The sequence below is a fragment of the Triturus cristatus genome, chromosome 2_1 (genome assembly GCF_964204655.1).
Source record: "Triturus cristatus chromosome 2_1, aTriCri1.1, whole genome shotgun sequence".
Lineage (NCBI taxonomy): Eukaryota > Metazoa > Chordata > Amphibia > Caudata > Salamandridae > Triturus > Triturus cristatus.
In genome coordinates this window covers 74464904-74492741 of record NC_140581.1, presented here as the reverse complement: position 1 = coordinate 74492741, position 27838 = coordinate 74464904, and the positions used below count along the sequence as shown (strand labels likewise).

The following is a 27838-nucleotide window of genomic DNA, read 5'->3' as shown; positions in this document are numbered from 1 at the left end:
TTTTCCTTAGTCTTTTCTCTATTTTCTTGATCATTTAACCCAGTCGAGTCTCCTTGACCTATCACCGCGCTGCTCCCGAGAACTGTTCCGCTTCCCGTCAGCATCAGAACGTTCAAGAACGTGATTACACGGATTCCAGGTAAACCTGCCTTGTACAGCTTGCTCCCCCAACGTGTTACTCTCGATAATCTCGCACGTCATTATTTTTGAGGGTTTCACCATTGCTTATCCCCCACAGATTATCCCACCCACTTGCCTACGCATCTTTTGCGAGCACGCGTCCTTGCTCAGTTAACAGCTCCACGCCGATACATCATCTCCTGGAAGCCAAGTTTCTGCAGTAGTCTCCTCGTGATTTTAGGTAAGCGTTTATTTTTTTGCAATGCCCTCTTTTTTGTCTTTAAATGTTTTGCCCACCATCCTCATTACCTCCATTTCATTCTTGTAATACAGAGTATTTTCAACGTGACCGATTGACTGGTCACCCATTGATTACACATTTTCATCGTTACGTTGAGGTGAGCGCATTAACCATCGTAACTTTAGCACTTGAGGCGAGTTCACACTTTTACCACTGTCATGATTTTCTCTATCTAGTCATCACGCACCTGAGCCACTCCAGCCGTTTCAGCACCCCGTGATTCAGTTCGGTTTTCTATCTTGGTTGACACCCCTGTTTTCGCTTTCTGGACTCTTCATCTCCTCAATACTTTCCCGTACTAATTCTATTGTCTCTGACACATGCATTTGAGCTGATACTATAAGCAAACAGTCACTATATTTTCATACGCATGTAGCTCCACTATTTGAGCATCAGTTTAACATAGCAATAACCAACAAGGTTCTATTCACGTGTTTGTTTATTTTTTAGATTGGCCCCTGACGAAGGGATTCTACAATCCCGAAATGCATTGGGCTCCTACAACAATGATGATAAACATATCTTGATTATTTACTTTCTAGCAACAATATAAGTTCAAGTGTATTGTATATTTATCTACAACAAATATGATGTACAAATGTATTGTCAAATGTATTGTGATATGAACAATACTAATATGACAATTAAATAACTGTTGTTATTCGTTGAAAAAATTGTTTATCCAACAAACCTATTAATTTTGTTCCTTATCAAGAATCTATATTTTTTTAGAAAAATGTGATAAGTCAGGTTTGGGCATTTTTTTCCCACCCAGTGAACAGTGCGAGGTACCAAGTGGGTTCTCCCTCTTTCCCTCCCTTTCAGCACTGCAACCATCCTTCACTCACAAACACATCTCTTCATCATCACCACACTATATTCAGTAAGTAACTCCAGGAAAACTTATTATTATTATTAGACATCCATTTCAGAAAACTGTGAAGTGTTTATAGACTTTATGGTAATTTTGTTTTCCTACCCAGAGACTTATTTCAGCCTCTTAATCATGTCACTATTTAAATTCCTCAAAAGCAGTAGGATAAATGAATTAATTGGTAGGGTGTAGTATGTAATAACAGTTGTAGCATATGTCCTAAATCAATACATTTTGCAGGTACTTAGGAGTGAAAGTGGTAAACTAGCTGTGCAGCCTTATTCTCACATTCTAGGCCAAACCCTGTTTTAATTAACATAAAAATACATTCAATACACTTGTAAAGAACTCTCCATATGGTGGATTGTAGCAAGACCTGTGTACTAGGTCTTAATATGACCTAACATCTCATTACTGCAACCCAAGAAGCATTTGGGGAAGCATACTCTCAATGGAATCAATAATTGTGATGTCTGACTACAAGTTGAGGCGTCATTTATCGCCCCTGATAAATAACAACACCCTGAGGTATATTATTTTTTGGGTGGGATGAATACCTATTATTAGTTTATGGGAAATAACATGCAGATGTTGGTGTTTAACGTACCAAAATGCTCATGATACGGTAAATACCATATGTTTTCCACTGTTAAATTTCAGCAGGTATGATCCGTTGACATTTAACAAATGTTGGGTTATTTAACGCATTCAATAATGATCGCATCTGTTAAATAAAATCAAACTCATATTAGGACCCATGCATAAACGGGGGTTTATTCACAGAACGTATTTAACTACCCAACTAGTAATCAGGCCGATAGACTCTGAATGCTTGCTTCTTCATTTTCTGTTTTGCAATTCCTGATTTCCAGTCTCGCTCAGGCCTAACTCTAGTGTTGCAGTCATTGCTAGAGACAGGGGATGATATCACATGAGGGGGCAATGGCAGTGCTAATTTAGGAGATGGTATCTACAACACAGTTTGACATAGTCTCCCAACCCATCCTCATACAACATCTACTTGACATCAGAATCCAAAGACATGCATTCCCATGAACCTGCTCCTTCTTGACTTGAAGGACCCAGTCAGTGAGCCTGGCACCGTACACCTCAGTAGCCTGCAACCTCACCTGTGGAGCTCTGCAAGGATCCTTCCTGAGCCTGACCCTCTTTAATGCATATACGATGCCTCGAGCCAGCATCATCATCTGCTCTCATGACATAAATGTCCTCTCCTATGCTGACAACATGCAACTCATTCTCCTCAAGGACAAGACGTCTAGTACTCAGATCAAGTTTAAAGTCTACATGAGTGAACTCACCAACGGGATTAAGGCCAGTTGTCTGCATCTGAACACAGACAAAACCGAAATCATGATCTTTAAGAAGAAGAGCACTTCACGGTGGGACTCCACCTGGTGGTCAACAGATCTATGATGACACCCTCCAACCATGCCATGTACCATGAGATCGTAATCAACAGCAAACCAACATGACTGCCCAAGTCCGGGTGAGAGGCGGGGATTCAGGATACAAGAGATCTATATAAGAAGGGTGTCCTAATCCCATATGACATACTAGTAGAAGAAGACGGGTTACACCCAGGTCAGTTCTTACTACATCGCTCGCTATTGACTGCCCTTGCTTCCAAATGGGGGATTTAACCAAAGAGCCGCCAACCCATCTCACCATACAGTATTTGCACATAATGGGACGAGGAGGATACCTAACGCGATGGTTTGCTGCCTCACTGAGACAACACACTGCAGTCATATGGCACCACTTCGGCTCCAATGGGAGTGAGACTTACACCATCTGCTCATGGATCCTGAATGGGCCTCAGTGCTGGAGAGCCCAGTGGACATCCCCAGGAATGTAGGCCTATGACAAATACAGTATTACATCACACAAAGAGCATGTCTCACACCGCTTCTCACCGTTGCTGCCTCATTGATGCAGACCTACTGCATATGTTATGGGAATGCCCCAACCAGCATAGGTACTGGATTGAGGTACCAGACACTCTTAACCAATGCACAGACTGTTCCCTTCCATTTAAATGGAAAATCTACATATTGCATCTTTATCGTAGAAGCCTGAAACATAAAGTGACTTCTAGGTTTCTCGATCTGGGATTCGCGGTAGCTAAGAGATTGATCGCTAGGAGATGGAAGGCTCCTGATCCCCCTCAGATACTAGTGTGGAGACGCTCCATCCTGGCGTGGGCTAATGCTGAGAGTATTGCACTACATCTAGAGGACACACTGGGTTTTCTCGGGACCCCACTTGCCGCAGGTTGGAACACGATGTTACCCGAGCTGCAAAACATACACAATACCAACACAGAGGCTTTACCTTCAGCTAATGCCACTGCGTAGGGGCACGCCAGGCAGGTGAACCAAGGAACACTCCAGTTTTTTATAACTCAATCACCTGTTATGTTTTAAGTTGTCCCTGAAATATTATTACCTGCCTCCCCAGTTCACAGACCACTACACAGAGAGAGATAACAGAGCAGACATGTATCAGGCACTCGGGCACTGCAGAGCCTCCATGAGCACCAGGGATTAATGTTCAAGACACAAATACACACTGCAGTCGGAAATGTGGATCCAATCCGATTAAATCTGTGTTGAGGTATATTCAATATAAATGTACCCACTAAATAGTCATTATCAAAAGGAATGTATACTCTGTATGTCTGTCCTGATTAAGAAAACCTAATAAAACAGATAAAAAAATAAATGACTTCCCAAGTCAATGCCATCACCACCTCATGCTTGCATATCCTATAGGTGCTGAAGGTTTTCAAATCCGCCATCCGCCCAGGATGAGGCATCGTCATCGTCCACAAAAGCACCCTCCGCATGACGACCACCGGCCCGGACGACGCTACGACCCTCATGGAGCACCTCCACTTCCAGATCCAGACCAATCCTCAAATGACTCTCTGTGGAGCCCTCATCTACAGGCCGCCCAGTCCCTGCGCTTCTTTCACTGACACCACCACTGACCTCATCGCAGCCCATGCCCTCGCCTCCACAGATTGCAATCTACTCAGAGACCTACGTTTCCACCTGGACAATCATGACAACCCCAACACTACCTCTCTCCTACAGAACCTCGCCAACATAAGACTGAAGCAACTAGTCACCGCCCCCATGCACACAGTGGGACACACACTCCACCCCTTCTTCACAGAAGGAAACAGAGTCTTCTACAGCCACACCACGGAACTCCTCTGGACAGACCACCATTGTAGCCACTTCTCCTTAAAAAAAAAAACACAGTACACAAGCATGCCCACTGCCTCCCTGTAGAAGCTGGAACACCGAAGACCAGCTCACCTCTGCGCTCTTCAGCATCCCACCACCGACTACGCCAGACGCTAATGCTGCAGCACGCAACCTCCACTCCTGGATCACGAACTGCACCGACACAGTCGCCCCTCAAGAAAGCCACAGGGCAACACAGCAAGAAAGCAAGCTGGTTCACCCCTGCACTCCAAGAATCCAAACGCTCCTGTCAAAGACTCAAAAAGACATGGAGGAACAAAAAAACCTCGGAAACATGCGCCGCCTACAGAGCAGCCTCCACAGCACACCACCAACTCATCAAATCCACAAAGAAGAAATCCTTCCAAGACAGAATCCTCACCAACGCTTAATAACACCACAGAACTCTTCTCCTTCATGACGGAATTTACCAATCCCTGCAGCAAAACAAGAGACGGCCCACCCTGCTAAGACCTCTGCAACAGACTCAGCACCTTTTTTCACCTCAAGATTAGGATGATCTATGACAACTTTGATAACCAAGACCTCTGCACCGCTCCAGCTCCCCCCCAGCGATGCCACCAAACAGACCCTGCTCAATTTGACCCCACTCACAACAGAAGACACCTTACAGACAATGAAGAGCATCCACTCCAGAGCACCCTCAGACACCTGCCCATCCCACTTCTTCCACAGAGCCGCCACATCCATCGCACCCAAACTACGCCGGATGATCAACTGCTCCCTCGAGACTGTCACATTCCCCGACGACTGGAAACATGCCAAAGTCAACCCACTCCTGAAGAAACCCTCTGCAGACCAAACGGACCTTAAAATCTTCAGGCCCATTGTTGGAAACCGGGCAACCGGGTTAGCAGTCACCAGGTTCCCAGCACAATGGTAGCTTGGCTCGAGCGGTTGGGGTCAGGCACCGTGTTAAGCGTACGTCACACCCACACAATAACCATGCGTTCATCCGTTCCAAAAACGACACTACACCGTAAAAATTATGCAAGTCAAGTTGAAAATATATATGTCTTTATCTTATTTTCTCTTAGTTGCAGGTTTCATAACATAAATACAATACACTAGGATTTTCCTTCAAAAGAGCAGGTCAAATAAATAATACTACATTGGAATTTCAATAACTAGGTTCAGGTCATCATTACGCAAAGAATAAATAGATGTGCAATAAATACAGATGGCAAATAAATACAGTCAGACAATAAATATAGTGCAGGAATAAATTAGTGGATGACAATAAATAAAGCACCTCAATAAATAAGGTAAAACAATCAATGACAGTTACAGTTCAAATCATTTTCATGAGGTCACTTGGTCTTACTTTGCCCATACACAACTTAAGGACACTTGGGTGGCATGGGGGTGTCCCACCTAGATTGGTCAAGGCTGGGGCCTAAACTGAGGCAGAACAAGAGTAATCTAAAGATCTGGCCCTCCAGACTACACAACCCTTTATGGAGGTCACTGTACCAGTCTCAGTTCACCCCTGGCACTCCCAGGCTGGTTCTAACACCCCTTTAGCCCCTAGAATGGTCTTTTAGGGCTCCACGGGGCCTCAGATGCCCCCTCTACCACTTACTGTGCTTTTCAAGATCATCGGCTCCGCTCTGCACCGTGTCGACGCCGTGAGGCGGCTCCAGATCGATGTCGTTGGGCGGTCTCGACTCGATGTCGTTGGGCGGCCTCGGCTCGATGTCGCTGGGCGGCCTCGGCTCGATGTCGCTGGACGGCCTTGTCTCGATGTCGCCTTCCGGCGTCGCAGGGACTCTGTCTCCCCGCTTCTGGGTGTCTCCGGAGTGCGATCTCCACTCCCGACCTCCGGCGCGCTTCACCTCCGTTTCCGGCGACTCCGGTGGGCGGACTTCACTCCCCCGTCGACGCCTCACCTCGACCTCAGGTGACTCCCGACTCGACCTCCGGCACCTCTCCACGACCTCCGTCGGCGCCCTCACTCGACCTCTGGTGATTCCCGACTCGACCTCCGGCGCCTCTCCACGACCTCCGTCGGCGCCCTCACTCGACCTCAGGTGACTCCTTACTCGACCTCCGGTGCCTCTCCATGACCTCCGTCGGCGCCCTCACTCGACCTCTGGCGGCTCCGGGTACGACGTCTGCTTTCTGTCAGCGCCGCTTCTCTACCTCCGGCCCCAGGTCTCCAGGCTTCTCGACGTCAGGACTCCAGGAGGACACTGCTGAACAGGTCAGGAGCTTGCTGTTCTTCTTCTTTAAGGCCTGTTCCATATATTCAGTTCTTTAAGATGGTTCTTCTAGTCTTGATCCCACACAGGGCTTTAGGCTGGGCTTGGTCAGTAGAGACTAGCATCAAGGGTGGGTTTCTGGACCCCACTCCAAGCACTGGTTTCCACCTCTGCTGCCTTACTCCGACCTCCTTCTAACTCTGTCCTCTCTCTTCTCCAGTCAGATGCCAACTGCCACTCTGAGATGGCCTCCCAACATTCTAAACTGCCTCCCACTGTCACAGGGTTCTAGAATGTTCCAGGAGGTTCTGGTGATGTCACAGGTGACAATGGGTGGCCACCATTTTGTGTCTCAGGCCCTCAGACAGAAGTTCCAGGGGTAGGGAAAATGGCTCCCTGACCCTGCATCAACACTAAAAAGTCTGGTGGTTCCCAAAAAGGAAAAATTATAACAGGGTTTGAGGCAAAAGTGGGACAAAATAAATAATGATGAGGAGGGACCACCCAAAGGGCTGACAGGTCTAACACGCGTCCCCCCCCCCAGCTGAAAGTGGGGAGAGCTACCCAACCCCTTGGGAGTTCTCATCACTAAGGCGGAAGTACCTTGAGAGACCGTCTGCATTGGCGTGGTCCACTCCAGGCCGATGTTCCACCTGAAAGTCCATTCCCTGTAGGGAGATAGACCACCTTAGCAACTTGGGATTCTCCCCCTTCATCTGCATCAGCCACCGAAGGGGTCTGTGGTCGGTCTGAACTAGGAAGTGCGAGCCAAACAGGTATGGCCGCAACTTCTTCAGAGCCCATACCACTGCAAAGGCTTCACGCTCTATTGCACTCCACTTCTGTTCCCTGGGAAGCAGTCTCCGGGATAGGAAGACCACGGGTTGATCCAGACCCTCTTCATTGAGTTGCGATAACACTGCCCCAATGCCATGTTCCGATGCATCTGTCTGGACAATGAACTCCTTGGAAAAATCTGGGGCCCTTAAGACCGGGGCCTCGCACATGGCTTGCTTCAGTTTCACAAAGGCCTGCTGACAAGCCTCCGTCCAGACTACCCGTCGAGGTTGCTTCTTGGACGTAAGCTCCGTGAGGGGGGCCACAATGGTCCCATACCCCTTCACGAAGCGGCGGTAATATCCGGTGAGGCCCAGAAAAGCTCGGACCTCGGTCTGAGTCTTGGGGGGTTCCCAGGCCATGATAGCCTCGATTTTCGCCTGGAGGGGTTGCACCGCTCCCCTACCCACCCAGTGTCCAAGGTACACTACCGACCCCTGCCCGATCTGGCATTTACTGGCCTTGATCGTTAAACCAGCGTGTTTCAGGGCCTGGAGAACAGTTTGCAGGTGCCGCAAGTGATCCTCCCAGCTGTTACTGAAGACGGCAATGTCGTCCAGATAAGCAGCAGAGAAACTCTCCATTCCAGTGAGGATCTGGTTCACCAGACGCTGAAACGTGGCAGGTGCGTTCTTGAGCCCAAAGGGCATCACGCAGAACTGGTAGTGGCCCTTGGGCATGGAGAAGGCTGACCTTTCCTTAGCTCCATCAGTCAGAGAGATCTGCCAGTACCCGGAAGTAAGGTCAAAGGTACTCAGATATTGGGCAGCTCCCAGCCAGTCAATCAGTTCATCCACCCTCGGAATCGGATGAGCATCAGTCTTGGTTACTGAGTTCAGTCCCCGGTAGTCCACACAGAACCTCAGTTCCGGTTGGGCCCCCGGTGGTGCAGCTTTTGGTACTAATACCACCGGACTGGACCAGGGGCTGCTGGAAGGTTCAATCACTCCTAGCTCCAGCATCTTAGTGACTTCACTGTGAATGCTGGCCTTCACCTTGTCTGTCATCCGGTAGATCTTTGACTTCACAGGTGGGCTGTCTCCTGTGTCCACGTCATGGACGCACAGGTGAGTCCTACCCGGAACAAGGGAGAACAACGAAGAGTACTGCCCCAGGACCTGGCGGCAGTCCTCCTGCTGTTCAGGAGTTAGGGACGGGGAGAGAATCACTCCCTCCACCAACCCATCCTTCTCTTGAGACGCAAATAAGTCGGGGAGAGGCTCGCTTTCCACGTCCTCTGCTCCGTCAGTCACCATTAACAATATGACTTTGGGCCTCTCATGGTGGGGTTTGAGGCGGTTGGCATGCAGCACCCGTAGGGGCTGACGAGGGGTCTTCAGGTCCACCAAGTAGGTAGCCTTACCCTTCTTCTCCAACACCTCAAAGGGTCCTGACCAGCGATCCTGGAGGGCGCTAAGCTCTCCTGGTTCGATCACCCACACCTTCTGGCCAGGCTCCAACTCCACCGGGTGAGCATTGTGGTCATACCACGCCTTCATCACTGCTTGGCTGGCTTCCAAGTTGTCAGAAGCTTGCTTCCACAACTTAGCCATTTGGCTCCGGAAGGCTAGCATGTAGCTCACCACGTCCTGGGGAAGCTTTCTGGGAGTTCTTTCCCATCCGTCTCTCACCAGGCCGAGAGGTCCACGCACAGGGTGCCCATACAAAAGCTCGAAGGGGCTGAAGCCCACTCCCTTCTGTGGCACTTCCCTGTAAGAAAACAATAGACAGGGTAGGAGGACGTCCCATTTCCTCCGCAGGATTTCAGGCATACTTCTGATCATGCCTTTCAAGGTTTTATTGAACCTCTCCACCAGACCATTGGTCTGGGGGTGGTAAGGAGAGGTGAACCTGTAGGTCACTCCACACTCCTTCCACATTCCTTCCACATCGCCCGCATGTATGCTGACATGAAGTTGGTCCCCCTGTCGGACACAACTTCCTTGGGAAAACCCACTCTGGTAAAGATTCCCATCAGGGCCCTAGCCACAACAGGTGCCGTAATGGTCCTCAGAGGTATAGCCTCTGGGTACCGTGTGGCATGATCCACCAGAACCAGGATAAACCTGTGACCAGCTGTATTAGGCGGATCTAACGGACCCACAATGTCGATGCCCACCCTTTCAAAGGGGGTGCTAACGACAGGAAGTGGTTCCAGGGGAGCTTTCAGCTTCACCCCTGTTTTCCCACTGGCTTGACAAGACACACACGTCCGGCAGTAGGTGTCGGACGACACTTTCATTGGAGGCCAATAAAAGTGTGGGACAAGCCGGGCAAAGGTCTTGTCTTGCCCCAGGTGTCCTGCCAAGGGGATCTCATGAGCCAAATCCAGAAGGAAGGCTCGGTAACGTTGAGGGACAACTAAGGCCCGTGACGATCCGTGCATGGGTTCCTTGGGTTCACCGTAGAGGAGGCCATCCTCCCAGTAAACATTGTAGTTCCCCTCAACGTTCCCTGCTGCCTGGGCTTCGGCCTGTCGCCTCAGTCCCTCAAGGGTAGGACACTCCCTCTGGCCCTTGCAGAATTCCTCCCTGGTCGACCCTCCCTCCACGTGCCACTCGGCCGGGATGGGTAGGTTCTCCAGTACGGTTCCATCCCCCCCCCCGCGGACTCCTGATCCACCACCTCCGGTGGCCTATCCGTCACACGGGGCGCGGGTGCCGAGGCAGGCTCCTCCTGCCTTCGGTTCTTCCCTTGATTGGCAGCCGGCGGTGCCTTTGTTCCAGGCTCCCGCCTAAACGAACTCCCCCTCCGGGTAGTCGCAGACCTTGTGCTGACACAGGCCCAGTCAGGTGTACCCAGCATCTCAGCATGAGTCCGGTATTCCACCTCCTTCCAAGCATTATGCTCCATGTCATTCCCCAGCAGACAATCGACTGGCACGGCAGGGCTTACGGCAACTCGAAGCGACCCTGCAACCCCTTCCCATTCAAATGGAACCTCGGCCACCGGATAGTGGCCCATTCTGCCGTCAGCCATCGCAGCAGGGTGGAGTGCATCGGGAATCACCTGCTCTGGAGACACCAGTTGGCTACGTACCATAGTCATACTGGCTCCTGTGTCTCTCAGAGCCTCCCCTCTTTGGCCGTTGATGGTGACCCACTGCCCATACTTTGCGGTATTTGTGGGCACCTGGATCTTAGGAACCATCTCCCGTTCTCCCAGGGACACTAAAGTGACACCCGCCCACTCCCTTCCCTTATCTAAAGGCATCTCCTCCCCGAGCACTACACTAGCTACTCCGGGGGCCTTTCCTCCAATGGGAGGGGGTGGTCTTTTCGGGCACTTCACATCTCCCTTATAGTGTCCGACATCACCGCACTCGAAGCAATGGACAACCCTTGGCTGCTGACTCTGGCCAGGATTAGGGTTTCTGGGTGGGTTAGCCCTAGGAGTGAATCCCGTTCCCTTCCCTTGGAAACTATTTTGGGGGCCTTTAGAGAACTCCGTTTTCTTTTCCCCTCCCTCTTTCTTCTGGGGGGCGCCCTGTCCGGTCTTTTGAGAGTCCCCTCCAGTCCCCCTTGTGGACACCCGGGTACTAGCCCAAATGTCCGCCTACTCAGCAAGCTTCCGGGGATTGGTCAGCTTGCTATCCACCAGGTGTTGACGCAGTTCAGGGAAACATTTTTCGAGCAGGTGTTCCTTCAACATCAAATCAAACAACCCCTCGTAGTCCCTCACCTCGCTGCCTTGTATCCAACCCTCTAATGCCTTCTTTGCATAGTCCAGGAAATCCACCCAATTCTGTGTGCCCAGTTTGTGGCTACCCCGGAACTTCTGTCTGTACTTCTCGGGTGTTAGTCCAAATTTCCTCACGAGCGCCACTTTCATGGTGGGGTAGTGGGTCTGCTCATCCTGCTCCAGGGCCAATAATGTATCCCTGCCAGCGGGAGGCATGTATTTATACAATCCCCCTCCCCAATATTTCTCTGGAACCCCATGGACTCTTAATGAGATCTCATAGGCCGCTAGCCACTTAGCGATATCATCTCCCGCACTATAGCTGGCTACTATGTCTTTCGGCAAACAGGGTTTGGGTTCCCTGGTGGTTTCTCTTTCTTCGCTGCCACCATTAGGAACAGGGTGTGCCCCGACCCGTAGGATCTGGAGATCTATCTCCCTGAGCCTCAACTCGTGAGCCATCCTCCGTTCCTCCTTTTCTTTCTCCAGCTTCGCCAATTCCCATGTGAGCTGTCTTTTCTCCCTCCGGTCAGTGAATTCTGCTTCTAATAAGCCGTTGCTAGAGACACTGCTGCCCTTCCTTGAAAGTGTTCCGGGCCCCGCTACTAGGTTCCCCACCTCAGGTTGGTACAAACCAGCCCCCTCGCTGTCAAGCTCTCCATCCCTGTCCTCCTTCTCAACCTTACTTTCTCGCCGTGTCTTCCCACAAGCCCTCAAGCTGGTCTGGAGCTCACCCTTCTTTGCACCTTGGGGACAAAACACCCCCTCTCGCTGACACAACTCTCTGAGTTGGGCCACAGTATAAGTTTCCACATCCTCCAACACAAACTCCATTTTGCCCACTCAGGATAGAAGACAGTTGCTTACAGAAGCTATGCAGGGGGTACCTTTTGTAATACCTCCTCCCACCACCAGAAGTAAATTTGGAAAAAACAAAACTCGAAATTAGGAAGTCCGCTTGGAGAAAACTCCCGGTGTAGGCCTATGGACTACCCACAGTTATTGTCGAGTAGACGCAAGCACAGCTCAATCCCACCGCTGAACACCAATTTTATGTTGGAAACCAGGCAACCGGGTTAGCAGTCACCAGGTTCCCAGCACAATGGTAGCTTGGCTCGAGCGGTTGGGGTCAGGCACCGTGTTAAGCGTACGTCACACCCACACAATAACCATGCGTTCATCCGTTCCAAAAACGACACTACACCGTAAAAATTATGCAAGTCAAGTTGAAAATATATATGTCTTTATCTTATTTTCTCTTAGTTGCAGGTTTCATAACATAAATACAATACACTAGGATTTTCCTTCAAAAGAGCAGGTCAAATAAATAATACTACATTGGAATTTCAATAACTAGGTTCAGGTCATCATTACGCAAAGAATAAATAGATGTGCAATAAATACAGATGGCAAATAAATACAGTCAGACAATAAATATAGTGCAGGAATAAATTAGTGGATGACAATAAATAAAGCACCTCAATAAAAAAGGTAAAACAATCAATGACAGTTACAGTTCAAATCATTTTCATGAGGTCACTTGGTCTTACTTTGCCCATACACAACTTAAGGACACTTGGGTGGCATGGGGGTGTCCCACCTAGATTGGTCAAGGCTGGGGCCTAAACTGAGGCAGAACAAGAGTAATCTAAAGATCTGGCCCTCCAGACTACACAACCCTTTATGGAGGTCACTGTACCAGTCTCAGTTCACCCCTGGCACTCCCAGGCTGGTTCTAACACCCCTTTAGCCCCTAGAATGGTCTTTTAGGGCTCCACGGGGCCTCAGATGCCCCCTCTACCACTTACTGTGCTTTTCAAGATCATCGGCTCCGCTCTGCACCGTGTCGACGCCGTGAGGCGGCTCCAGATCGATGTCGTTGGGCGGTCTCGACTCGATGTCGTTGGGCGGCCTCGGCTCGATGTCGCTGGGCGGCCTCGGCTCGATGTCGCTGGACGGCCTTGTCTCGATGTCGCCTTCCGGCGTCGCAGGGACTCTGTCTCCCCGCTTCTGGGTGTCTCCGGAGTGCGATCTCCACTCCCGACCTCCGGCGCGCTTCACCTCCGTTTCCGGCGACTCCGGTGGGCGGACTTCACTCCCCCGTCGACGCCTCACCTCGACCTCAGGTGACTCCCGACTCGACCTCCGGCACCTCTCCACGACCTCCGTCGGCGCCCTCACTCGACCTCTGGTGATTCCCGACTCGACCTCCGGCGCCTCTCCACGACCTCCGTCGGCGCCCTCACTCGACCTCAGGTGACTCCTTACTCGACCTCCGGTGCCTCTCCATGACCTCCGTCGGCGCCCTCACTCGACCTCTGGCGGCTCCGGGTACGACGTCTGCTTTCTGTCAGCGCCGCTTCTCTACCTCCGGCCCCAGGTCTCCAGGCTTCTCGACGTCCGGACTCCAGGAGGACACTGCTGAACAGGTCAGGAGCTTGCTGTTCTTCTTCTTTAAGGCCTGTTCCAGATATTCAGTTCTTTAAGATGGTTCTTCTAGTCTTGATCCCACACGCTTTAGGCTGGGCTTGGTCAGTAGAGACTAGCATCAAGGGTGGGTTTCTGGACCCCACTCCAAGCACTGGTTTCCACCTCTGCTGCCTTACTCCGACCTCCTTCTAACTCTGTCCTCTCTCTTCTCCAGTCAGATGCCAACTGCCACTCTGAGATGGCCTCCCAACATTCTAAACTGCCTCCCACTGTCACAGGGTTCTAGAATGTTCCAGGAGGTTCTGGTGATGTCACAGGTGACAATGGGTGGCCACCATTTTGTGTCTCAGGCCCTCAGACAGAAGTTCCAGGGGTAGGGAAAATGGCTCCCTGACCCTGCATCAACACTAAAAAGTCTGGTGGTTCCCAAAAAGGAAAAATTATAACAGGGTTTGAGGCAAAAGTGGGACAAAATAAATAATGATGAGGAGGGACCACCCAAAGGGCTGACAGGTCTAACACCCATCTCCCTGCTTCCATTTGCAGCCAAGGCCATAGGAACAGCCATCCACACCCAGCTAGCAAACTTCATCAAAGCTAAAAACGTCCTGGTCATCTCCCAATCCAGATTCCGCAGCAACCACAGCACAGAGACTGCCCTACTCGCCACCACCGATGACATCCGCTCCCTCCTCAACCAGGGCCAAACGGTAGCCCTCATCCTCCTGGACCTCTCAGCTGCCATCAACACCATCACCCACCGCACACTAGCCACCAGACTCCACGACACTGGCATCCACGGAAAGGCTGGATATGCTAATTTCTCTTTTTAAATTTTTTTTTTTATTTGAGTGTAAAAAAAACCATAGCACATTACATAAAGCAGACAAAGTTACAAACTCTCCAATCTCATATCATAAATAGACAATAAGTAAAATGAGTTTCATAGTCCATTTGTACATGATAAATTTGGTACACAAAATATACAGAAAAAAAGGTTAAAAAAACCTATAGAATATTGAGCAGCATATTTAAAATGTACAGTAACAAAAAGCGCAAATTCATAACTCATTTTTAATGGTGTGCAGTACCAGCATTCTAAAAAGCAGTTCAGTGATAACCTGCGTTCCCTACCTTGATGCTTAAGTGATTATAGACTTTCCTTTGGAAAAGTGGTACTGTATGGTCAACTACTTCTACCTCCTGAGTGCTCTCCTGGGAGCTATCCTCCTTTTAACTATTACAGTACCATTCCGAGGTCAGTTACTGCTGAAATTAAAATATATACAATAGATAATCAAAGTAAATTGCACAGTATCATTTGTATGCGTGGATGCAGCCAAGCCTTCCCATGTCCTCTCAAATCTCCGCACCCCTAGCCTCTTCCAATTTGTAGGTGCTCTCCAACCTCAATAACCATTGAGCTATTGTAGGGATTTTCTGAGATCTCCAGCTCTGTAATATTAGAGATCTGGCGACTGCCATGGCTAAAAAGACAAACCATTGCCTATAAAATGAGAACTGTCCAACTACATAGGAGAAACCAAACAACGCCAGCGATGCACATGGAAGGATAACTCTTGACAGACATTTACTAATAAACCTGAACACCTCCTTCCAAAAGTACTGTAATCTCGGCCAAGTAAAAAATAAATGTGTCCAATCCCCCGCCTCTGGCAGATTACATATGAAACAATCGTAGTCGTAGGAAACCATTTATGGAGTCTGGAAGGGGTGTAATATGCCACCCATCTGGAGAGGAAGGACATTCTTTGGAAATTGGCCGCCCTCAACCCACTGTGGCCAAGCTCACATACTCGTAGCCATTCCTGTCTGTTAAAATCAGCAATCGGTTTCCTGGGCAATTTTTGGGAGCATTGCTTCAATAAGATTCTTATTTTTTCTCCTGGCATAATAACCTATAGCAATAGCCAATACCAGCAAAATTTACCTCAAAGGCTGCTTTTAAAATTAATCTAACACTCTCGCTGATTCCTCTATAGTTGGTTAAAAGAAAGCATGTAATCTGTCTGAAACTTAGCCAAAGATTGCGGCTCTGAGCTTCAAATTGTTTTGTAAAAACATCCCATGTCATCATATTGGCCCTGTTGTAAAAGTCCCCTAGTTTACAAAAGCCTAGCATTAGGGCTGGATAATATAGGGCTGGACCCCATTTTGGGAGAGCTTAAGGCCCCATATCTCAGTCATGTAGAGAGGAATATGCATGGCATGATGGGATGTTGTACTTTTTATTGAGCCGCTGCATGCGGCCAAAAAGTGTGCTCATGACCTTGTATCTTGTCATTTTTGGTAGCTTTGCAGTGCGCAAGAATGCTGGTAACTTGATTGCACTCTCCATTAACATAAGATCAAATAGAAAATTATCGAAGTTCGAAATAGGGACCAAAAGCTGAGTTGTTAAGCTAAGTAGCGCAGCTTGATAATAGGTAGCCAAATGAGGTAGTGTAAGACCCCCCTGTTCTACATCCAAGTGTAAAATAGACAGCTTAATCCGAGGTTTTTTCTTAGCCCAGATGAACTCTCGGATCACCTTGTCCACTTTGTTAAAATACAAGATTGGAATCTTTAAAGTAAGATTGAGGAATAAAAATATCAACAAGGGGAGAATCGACATTTTTATCAAAGAGACTCATCCCATTATCGACAGGGGTACAAGTGTCCATCTTTCTAGCAGACTTTTTATTTTATCCAGTGTTCTACCATAGTTCAGATGAAAAAGTTGGAGGAAGTCCACTGTCACATACTGCCCCAGATAACTAATAGGTTTAGGAGGCAGAAATGTTAACCCTTCCGGTAGCTCCAATCCTGGTGCGTTAAATAGGAGAAGCTCCATTTTAACCTGATTGACCCTATAGCCCCCAAGTTCTGTAAATGCATGGATTTCTCTGAGCGCTTTCTGGGTGTTTAATTTCTCTGGAATCAGGTACAAGTCCTCCTCACCAATCGTAGGTAACTGGAGTGACATAAAATATTCTGCAAGAGTTCGAGGGTTTACTATCTGGATTTCCGCATATATCTTACTAAAATGGGACAAAAACATTTTGGCACTTTCATCCATATCATTCACAAGGCACCTAGTACTGGGATCTCTAATTTGTAGAATAGACTGCTTGCTCTGTTGCGTTTTTGTGGACCAGGCTAAGAATTTACCGATGTGCTGGCTTTCATCGTACACCTAATGTTGAGAAGCTTTACTTCCAGCAATATCCTCGAGTATAAAGAAACTTTTCAGCTCTTCCTTTGCCCTTACTAATTCCTGCTGGAGTGTCTCTACCTCCAGATCCTTAGTTGGCCTAGGAGTTCCTGCCTCAATCAATCAATCAATCAATCACTAAATCAATAGTTTATAGAGTGCGCTACTCACCTGTGAGGGTCTCAAGGTGCTGGGGGGGGCAGCAGCTCCAGGTCAGTCGAAGAGCCAGGTCTTGAGGTCCTTCCTGAACATGTGGAGCGTTGGGCAGCATCTGATGTTGACCGGGAGCTCGTTCCAGGTTTTGGCTGTGATGTAGGAGAAAGCTCTCCCGCCGGTTTTGCTTCTGCGGATGTGGGGGACCTCTGCCAGCACGAGGTCAGCGGAACGGAGGTTCATCTTGGGTACGTGGAAGCATACTCGGTTGGTGAGGTATTTGGGTCCGATGTTGAGGGATTTGTAGGTGTGAGTGAGGAGTTTGAAGGTGACCCTCTTCTCGATGGAGAGCCCGTGGAGACTTTGTAGGTGTTGGGTCATATGTTCGTGGCGCGGTGTCCCTAGGACGAGCCTGGCTGCGGCATTCTGGATGGTTTGGAGCTTGCATAGAAGAGTTTTGTTGATTCCGGCTTAGAGGGCATTGCCGTAGTCTAGTCTAATGGTAATGAGTACGTGGATGACAGTCTTTCTGCAGTCGGGAGGGATCCATTTGAAGGTCTTACGGAGAATGCGGAGGCAGTTGAAATTGGTGGAGGTGACCGCGTTGATCTCGCAGTTCATGGAGAGGGAGGAGTCGAGGATTATGCCGAGGTTCCGAGCGTGGTCTGTCGGGGTGGGTGGGCTCCAGAGGGCAGAGGGCCACCAGGTGTTGTCCCAGGAGGAGGTGCAGGGTCTGAGGATGAGGACCTCAGTCTTCTCGGAGTTGAGCTTTAGGCAGCTGTCCTTCATCTAGGCTGCTATTTTTCTCATTCCTTCCTGAAAGCTGAGCCTGGTGATTTCTGGGTTCTTGGTGAGGGAGAGGATGAGTTGGGTATCGTCGGCGTAAGATATGATGCTAAGCCCATGCTGTCTGATAATGGTGGCGATGGGGGTCATGTAGATGTTGAAGAGCGTCAGGCTTAGTGAAGATCCTTGGGGTACTCCGCAGATGATGTCAGTGGGGTCGGAGAGGAAAGGGGGAGTCTGATCCTTTGGGTTATGCCAGAGAGGAAGGATTGGATCCAGTCAAGTGAGGATCCCTGTATTCCTGCGTTGTGGATTCTGGCGGCTAGTGTGTGATGTGAGACGGAGTCGAAGGCTGTGGAGAGGTCTAGGAGGATGAGGGTTGCAGTGTGTCCCTGGTCTAGCAGCATGCGGATGTCATCGGTGGCTGAGAGGAGGGCGGTCTCGGTGCTGTGGCTGCTGCAGAAGCCAGACTGGGATGCATCTAGGATGCAGTTTTCTTCGCTGAAGGTGTCAGCTGGGCGTTCACAAGTCTTTCGGTGACTTTGGCTGCAAAGGGGAGGAGAGAGATGGGCCGGTAGTTCTTCAGGTCAGTTGGGTCTACCGTTGGTTTCACCTCCGCGCGCTTCTAGTCATCTGGGCAAATGCTAGATATGAGGGAGGAGTTGATTATTCGTCCTAGTTCAGGTGCGATGACAGCGGCAGCCATGTGGTAGATGTGAGAGGGCAGGGGTCCGTTGGGGCTCCTGAGTGCCTCTTCTTCATGGTTGAGGAGATTAGTTCGATGGATGCGGAGTCCCAGGAGGTGATGGTCGGCTTCTCGGCGGTGGTGGGAGGTGTGGTGCTGTTTTCTGCTGGCTCACTGAAATTGTCATAGAGGGACTTGCTCTTCAGGGGGGAGTAGGAGCTGAGTTTGTCGCAGAGTTCCTGGGAGGGTGTGATGTCAGTGGATTTGCAGGTGAATTTTGTGAACTGCTGAATGAAGTTGAACAGTTCCTTGACTTTGGATGCGTTAGTCTTGACTGTCTCTCTGATGAAGGTCCTTTTGGTGTCCCTTATACGCTGGTGGTAGTTCTTCAGGGTGTTCTTGTGGTTGTTCCATGCTGCCGTGGTCTTCTGGTTCCTCCAGGTTTTCTCCAAGAGTCTGCAGGAGTGTCTGGCTTCTTGGAGTTTGGTGGTGAACCAGGCGGCCCTCAGTGGGTGATAATTGGCAGAGAGGGGCCAGCTTGTCGGGGCAGCAGGAGACCCAGCGGTGGAATTCCCTGGCAGCGGAGTTGGTGTCGTCGTGGCCTTGGGGGGGGGGGTCTTGGAGGAGGGCCCGCTCCACTGCCTTCCGGAACCCAGCAATCTTCAGTTTTCTTAATTTAAAAATATTGGCTCTATATGCCACCACCCGTCCCCTAAAAGTGTCGTTAAAGGCTTCCCACACCATAAAACCTGGTTCTGTCTTCACGTTTTCCTTAAAAACCACATTATAAAATCACGGGTTTCGTCGATCCATTTTGGATCAGATAACAATGTTTTATCAAAGCGCCTCCTGCTATTTTTTCTCTTAGGGGCGGTCAAGTTTATTGTCACGGGGTCGAGCGAGTGATCTGAGAATGGATTAGAAACAATCGAAGATTCCCCCTTCAAGAGATGGTTACTTATCAAAAAGAAATCCAGGTGAGCTGCTCTTTTAAACCTCGCTGAGTAGCACGTGAACTCGGTAGCACCTGGATGGTCTACTCTCCATAGGTCTAAAGGCAAAATCCTCTTTTATAGTTTTTAAAAGTTTATCTGTTTTAGGTTTCAATTGCTTTTTTCCCTTTTTAAAAGGAATCCAGGGCTAAATCTTGTATTAAGTTGAAATCTCCTCCCATAATTATAGACACATGTATATTCACCAGGAGATCATACACCTGCTTCAGGGCCGCACAATTATCCCCAATTGGTCCGTAATAATTAGGGAGGGCTAAGGCTACCCATTAACTAGGACTTCCATCCAAATCCACCTGGCTCCCTCATCCCCGATCACCTTACCCACCACCCAATCCAACTCTGTAGATGAAATAATACCCACTCCAAGCACTGCTGCAAGGCCCGAGGCAAAATATGCTTGGGTATATTTCTTGGGGAGAGCAAAGTTGGGGGAGTGAGATTAAAGATGTGTCTCCTGTAAAAAGATCACCGGAGGGGGAAAAGATTCTAACTATTTTAGCATTGCTCCCCTTTTTTGTGCATTCAATAAGCTGTTCACATTACGTGAAATTACCTTTAGCAGTTGCGCCATTCTTCAATCAGATTGTGGCATTTTACAGAAAGTCTGCAATATTCTCTCATCTGTTTACTTCCCAGTAGAGCCAGTTCTTTTATTAAAATCACATATAACCCCTTAATACCAGAGACACTACCAATTCCAGATTGACCTCTGAATTTGGCCATGTTGCCAAACAGCCCATTATCCCAAATTTGTCTGCTACATAAACGCTCATTTGTTTTTTAATGCTACACCCCCATTCTCCCCTCCCCTCCCCTCCCCTGACTGTCTGTGGACAGAGGTAGCCCTACCCTCACCTCCACAGCCTCCCTCCAACAACAAGGTTCCTTGACTTGGCACCCGGGAGCACGTCCTCCCCCCCCCCCCTTCACCCCTATAAACTTAACCATTTCCAATAATTAAGCCCCCGAGTGATTATACTGTAGAGTGGTTTCAGAAAGAAGTGTTTGTACAGTTGCTAATGCTGCCTTCAAAAGGACCTAGAATAATCTGTACCCCCACTGTTATCTACTTCCATCAACAAGCACAGTGCCACTGGTACCACTAGTATGAGCTCATGATAACACTGATAACACTTGTATCTGATGCAGCTTCCACCCGTGGAAACCTAGTATCTAAGATATCTAAAATTTCCAGTGATTCTGATGTAGCTTGAACTGCAATAGAGTTTGAGCTTTAGATCTCTCTGCTATACCTAAAAATTCTAACCTTCCTACCCTGCACATACAAGGAAGGGTGAAGCTGCCCTAGTGCTTTCCCCCAATTGCTAAAAGCAGTATCCTTCCCCCTCACCCAAAGGAGGAGGGAAAGTAAAGTGCAATGGTGCCAAAGTGCAATAGTGCAGATTTTTAGCCAAAGACACCATACAAAAGTACTAATGAAATAGTGCAAATGTTGTTTTATGTGGAGAAAACAGTATTCTGGATTATTCCATCCTCCCCCAATACTTTAAAACATTTTAAAGAAAGAAGGAATTTATCACAATGCTTTTAGTGTATAATACTCAAATACTAACCCTCCCCCCACACAGTAAAAGGGGGAGAGGTAAAGTGCAGTGTGCAATGGTGCCAAGACGAAGATTTCAGCTGTAGACATACTGGTAAAAGTCCAACTTGCAAAGTTCATTAGTGCAAAAAAACGACAGGTTTTTCAACCTAAAAATAAAATGCAGAAAAAAGTGCGCCCTACATAATGCATTTCAGAATTCACAAAAATCACAAGACTAAAGAAGAAAGCCATTTAGAGAATAGAACCTATGTCGGCAAAGATCAAGAAGGCAATGGGCGAGGGTTCATAGAGTCATAATGGACTTAATACTCAAGATACCTAAAGTGCTTGAGTGCAAAAAAAAAAAAGACAGAAGAAAGTCTACAATTGTGACAATGACAATGAACCATTGTTATAGACAGGAAATCGCTACACGAGTCCCTTATTTTACATTTGTTTTTAACAATTTTTTGTAGAACATATTGGGCGAGAATAGGACACAGATGAAACCTTCCTTTCCACAGAACTCTCAATTTGGACTGCTGGGCAATAGAGGCCTGTGCTACTGCACTCCCTGCACTCTTACATTGGCTCAGCAACCCAGCAAAATCTTTCCGCCTTCATGCTACAACTGCTGACATATCGGAAAACACTCGTACTCGTCCCCCATTGGGAAGAGCAATCTCTCTTTTTTGGATCGCCTTAGTTAATACTGCCTCTCTAATGCGATAGTCCGAAACGTTGACAATCATTCTCCTAGGATACTTTGCCCCTGGAATTTCCTGGAAGGGCACTCTATTGGCCTGCATTATAGTAAGATCTTCAGGTGCTTTCTCAAGCACGTAGTCTCTGATTATTGACTCAATGTAAGCCACCGGATTAGACTGGCCGTCTATGCATTCACTGTCTTCTGGAATCCCTGTAAAACGTAAATTTTAACGTCTGGCATAGTTTTCCGTTTCATCCATTTTTATCTGGGAGGCCTGTAGTTTCCTCTGGAGAGAGATAATGTCAGAGTCCCATAACACAGAACAGTCTTCAAAATCAGATACCCTTTGCTCCAATTCTTTAAATCTCTCGGGTATTTTCTGCATCATGGTTTCAATTTTATCTAAGCGTAGGTGAACTACGTATAGCCCCTGGGCTTGCGAGGACTTGCATTTGGTCCATCGGAACAGAAGAAGACCCGGCCGTAGTAGTAGAAGTAGCCCATTTGGCACTGACCTCTCTGTTGTCAATTCCCTGCTGAGAGGGCATGATCGTCTCCTCTAGCCCAGTTTCCGTAAAGAGACTGTGATGTAGTAAGGGAGGTAGAGACTCCCAGACCTCTTGCCTCTTGGAAATACACCTCTCTTTTTCCAGCACCTCCCCTTGAGAGGACCCCACCAATAGGCTAGATTACACTTGATCCCCTTTTTGAAGGGGAATCTCCCCCTCCTTGCCTGGAGGAACCACAATAACTACAGTGGCGGTAGCACCTTTTTCCTGGTTAACTGGGGGAGCCTCTTCAGGAAACACCTTTTCTGTTGAAGGTGCCTTGTTAGCCATTTGGTTAGGTTTGCGATTTTTTTGAAAAAACAGGATACACCTTGCAAGGGTAATCTGGGTCTTGGCTCCAATTATCGAACACGGACGCAGGTGGTACTCCCAATTTCTCAGTGTTACTGTCTACACTCACAGCATGCATAGTACTGGAATGGCGTAATGTTGCCTCCTCTAGCACTCTATCCAGGCCTTGCTCCGCTTCCAAATTAAACAGAGCGTGTGTTACTTCCACTTCCACTCTGCCTTTGCCTTTGCCCTCAGTCCTATTTTCTGTAGAGGATGCTAGTGAACCTGAAGAAGTTCCAGGGAAACAAGACAACGTGGGAGAATACTTCTGAGACAAAAGAGCCACTTGTGAGCATGCAATACTTGTTCCTTCCCTTGCTTTCTGATTAGTTCTCGCTCACCTGGCTGCCAAGATACGGGACTGTGCTGCTTAACGCCTAGCCTTCTGAGTTAGCCATGGAGGGGTGGGGGCTGCAGGTGGAGCTCCTGCTTGTGTTGTTGACTCTCTCAAGACCATTTGCAGCATACCTTGCAGTACAAGCCCTCATTATCCTTTCTTCACTGGGCTATGACTCACTATTCTCAATAGGATTTCCTGTCGTAGGTGGGGACAGCTGGGTTTTCTCTACCTGGCCACATTGAGCACCTGGTCTCCGCAAGCTCAGCACAAATCCCAAATCCTAAAGTCGCCGAGTCACTTATAGCCAGACCACGCAAGAGGCAACAAAAGGGCAGCTATAAAACAACTTGGCAGCAAGCCTATACTGTGAGCAGAGAAATGTAGGCATATGCTGACACTCTCGAGGGATTCTGATGAAAATTGTAGCTACTGCCTGGATCCAAGTTTTGCCTTGCCTCGATTTAACATATATCTCCCACAGTGATTCTGAATCCTCAGTCCCAGGTGTTGTAGTGCCTGGATAACCATAGTTTGCTACGTTGCCACATCCCCTGTGTTTCAACATGGCTCAACAACTCCTCACTGACGTCGCCCAGAGCTGCCAACAATCCTTGCCTCCATGCTCCTCCAACCGCTTCAGCTGACTCTCTCTGCTCTGCGTGTTTCCACTCCTATGGCCGCCGTCGGCTCCCTACTGGGAACTCTCCCGCTTGGATCTTTGCCACTTCAGATTCATAGAGACACACTGCGGAGAGGCGCCAAACAGCTTGTATCCTAGCTGCCTCCACCACAGCTGCAGCTGCTGATACCGCTGATACCACCTAAGAAGCACTCCATACACTGGACATATCGCTCGTCCTCACCGCGGCCCCTGCCGCGGCCAGTCTTACCTTCGAAGCATACCCCGGAAGCCGAAGGTGGGAGGAAGGGGGAGAAGCAACGTGCCTCAGCACCAGCAGGACATCGGACTAGCTTGCCGGTGCTTCTAGACAGCTTTTCAAAAACATGATTGACTGAACGTGAGGATATGCTCATTTCTCACCAGCAGAACTCAGCGTGTCAGACTACCACCCTACCTCTCAGAACGAACAGAGACCAACTGTGGAGTGCCCCAAGGATCCTCCCTCAGTCCCACCCTCTTCAAAATCTACATGGCCCCCCTTGCAACCACTGTTAGAAACCATGGGCTCAACATGGTCTCCTATGTAGACAACACCCAGCTTATCTCCCTCACCAACGAACCCAACATCACCAGACACAACTTCCAAGAAGGGAGGAAAGCTGTCATCCACCTTGATGAAGTAGAGCTGCCTGAAACTCAGCCCTGAGAAAACAGAAGGCCTCATCCTTGGCTCCACCCCCTCTGCATGGGATGACTCATGGTTGCCCCCCGCCCTCGCAAACCCACCACCCCAACAGAGCATGCTTGAAACCTCTCCTTCATACTAGATGAATTGCTCACAATGAACCGCCAGATCAATGCCATATCCTCGGCTTGTTTCAACACCCTCTGCATACTACGAAAAATGTTCAGAGGGATCCCATACAAATTCAGAAAAACTGTCATGCATGCTCTCATCAGTAGCAGACTGGACTATGGCAACGCTCTCTACTCCGGAATCAACAAGAAAGTAACTACTTTGCAAACTCCAGACCGTCCAGAACACCGCAGCCAGACTGATCCTAGACATCCCCCATCACAGCCACATCATCCAACACCTCTGCGATCTCTACTGGCTCCCTATCGAAAGAAGAATAACCTTCAAACTCCTCACTCATGCATACAAGGCCCTCCACAACACAGGACCAACATACCTGAACAACCGCCTCTCCTTCCATGTACCCAAAAGACTTCTCCGATCAGCTGACTTCTCTCTGGCCACCGGTCCACTCATCTACAAGACCTGAACAGCAGGAAAGTCCTTCTCCTACCTAGCAGCTAAGGCCTGGAATGACCTCCCCCTCCACCTCTGGCAAGCACCCACACTGATCCAGTTCAGGAAGGACCTCAAGACCTGGCACTTCGGATGACCCCAGCACACAACGTACCTGACTCCCCTACCCACAGTGCCTTGAGACCCTAGAGGGTGAGTAGTTGCACTTTACCAACCCCTGATTGATTTATTGATTGATTGAAATGGCTCCCAATCAGCAGATAGAAAAACATCACACATGCCCTGGTCATAAGAAAGTTGGATTAAGGGAACACCCTCTTTGCGAGGATCAACGTAAAACTCACAAGAAGACTAGAGACCAATTAGAACTTGGCAGCCAAAGAACTTGGCAGGCATACTTACTCTCAACCTCACATGCCGGACTCACATCACACCACACTTTAATATACAAACAAGCACAATTCAAACTCCTCACCCACAGTTTCAAGGTACTACATAATACTAGTCCAACATACCTCAACAATTGAGACTGCTTTCACAAACCTTCATTCATTCGGACTCCTATTTGCACACATCCCACGCTTATGGGAAACCAAATGTGCCTGTCGAATCTTCTCCTCTATCGATCCTAATGCATGGACCCATCTGCCGCTACACATAGGAGCCTCCTCTTCTCTTCTTGAATTTCGCTAGACATCCCACTTGACCCTGGGATAAGCTAGACTCAGGGTTGGGCTGACAGATGTTTTGAATATTTAAAGAACTGGAGCAGGCCTGCTTTACCACTAGTGGTGGTTGGTTGTCATGGGTACTTTAAAGGCAGGTGCTCTTAGCTGGAAATGTCACATCATTTCTTTTCTTATCTAAAATGAGCAAGAAGATAACACAAGAAGGTAGACAAAATAACACATATAAAGTATAACAGAGTGAAATGCAGTCAAATCACAATCCAACTCAACAACCACAGTACAGCAACTCAACAAAATCGCATTGTAATAATGCAGCATATAAGAGCATCACAAAAATAATAGAACACAATACAACAACAGATATATACCCAAGCGTTCTTGTCACACATTACCATCAACAGAATCAGGTAAAATGTGTTTGTACCAAGCACTGGCTTAACATTCCACGAATCATTCAAAAGGCCTATGAGGTCATCACTGTCTTGTAGATTGCCAGGGGAGCCAGGAAAGGGTGATATGTGTGCACAAAGTCCTTTCAAAAGTTGTGTGCATACATCCAATATTGGCAAAGAGAAGTGTGTCTGTGAGAAGCATGAACCTTTAGCTTGATGTGATAGGGTGAGGACCAGGCAGGGTGAGGACCAAGCAGAGGGGGAAGTTTATATGAGGTTTTTGTTTTGGAGGGCAGTTTGAGTGGGCACAATTTCCCTGTAGATTTTTTGCAAAGTCTCATCATGAATGAGAAGTTTTTTAGGGTGTTGAAGCTGAGACATTTAGCCCAAGAGATCTGATAAGCCCTTTTTAGGTAAAAAACAAGGAACTAAGGGGCATATTTATGAGTGGCTTGCTCTGGCCTTATGTCACGTGGTTAGATGCAAGACCGGAGCAAGTACTAAATCATATGTAAAAAAGGATGCATCTGCACAAATGTGTAGTTTTTTACTGTTTGCATGCAGCAGAAGATGTGCTGAATCCAGCTGCTTCACCCAGGAAATAATAGGTCACATAGTGATGAAGGAAAATTATCACAGCGTAATTATCACAAACAAATCTGATGGTCAAGAAATGGTGTAAGACACAAGGCAAACAAGTACTGATTCATCAACATTGAAATTACACATACATAAATTTTCCGACTTTAACTTTACTGTACAGGTCTGTTTGACCAAGTTAGTCTTCCAAACATAATTAGATCTCATACAGAAAAGGAGGACCACATTTCTATTCCTATGTGTTAGTCTAAGTTCATCCAAATAACCTGCCATAGTGAAAACAATACCTTAAGGATGATCATTCCAAACTGAAATAATTATGAAACGTGTCAAACAGGGGAACCTTTTAATAAGCAATTGATCATGAAATTTTGTAACATACAATGTAAATATAAGGCCCTGGCATACCATGTAGGCAACCAAGCACATCACTGTTGAAATTATGCCAGATTTATTAGTGAGTGCCAAATTTACTGTCACTATTCCAACCCATCGATCTCATTATGGCTGCAAGAGACTCCCACCTATATTTGGAGATATTTAACACACATAGTCCCCAATTTACATTTAACAGATAAAAATAGACACATTTTCTTATGTTGCCAAACGTCTTTCTAATCACATTAACTCATATGTTTATGTGTTGTATCCCTTAAATGCTGTACAATATATAAAACAAATCAAACAAAAAGTGCAACAAACATGTAAAGCAATGTTCAACAAAAACATATCGGTGTCAATTAAATCGAAATGTGTTTCATACTGCCTGCATATAAATGATACATAGGTAGTTATGTTGAAGGCACAAAAAATACACTCATTGACTTATGATGTTGTCTATTTTCAGGTGACCAGGGATATGGTCTGCAGCCATGGCTCATGAGTCCAGACACTAATCCACAGACAGATGGGCAGAAGAAGTACAACGCAGCTCTGGCCAACACCTGCAATGTGGTGGAGTGCATGTTTGGGGTACTCGAGTCCCTCTTTAGGTGCCTCGACAAGTCAGGTGGCAGACTGCTCTATACACCTGCCGTGGTATGCAAAATAACATTAGTTTGTGCAATTTTGCACAATATATGTGAAAGGATCAATGTCCCATGGGACGATGAGGGGGCAATTTCACATGAGCATGAAGAGGCAAAAGACTCTGAGGGGGAGATATCCATAATAT

At 47.9% G+C, this 27838-nt stretch overlaps 1 protein-coding gene and 1 long non-coding RNA gene across 4 annotated transcripts in view; one reads left to right on the top strand and one right to left on the bottom strand.

The window, feature by feature from the left end:
* LOC146863769 (uncharacterized) overlaps positions 1-27838 on the bottom strand; it is a 207415-nt gene that overhangs the window by 29485 nt on the left and 150092 nt on the right. The gene's annotated exons all lie outside the window — the stretch shown is intronic.
* On the top strand, positions 65-27838 carry LOC146863770 (uncharacterized). The gene is made up of 3 exons (XR_014976563.1): positions 65-139; positions 239-361; positions 27512-27838. It is a non-coding gene; the product is annotated as an uncharacterized LOC146863770 (long non-coding RNA).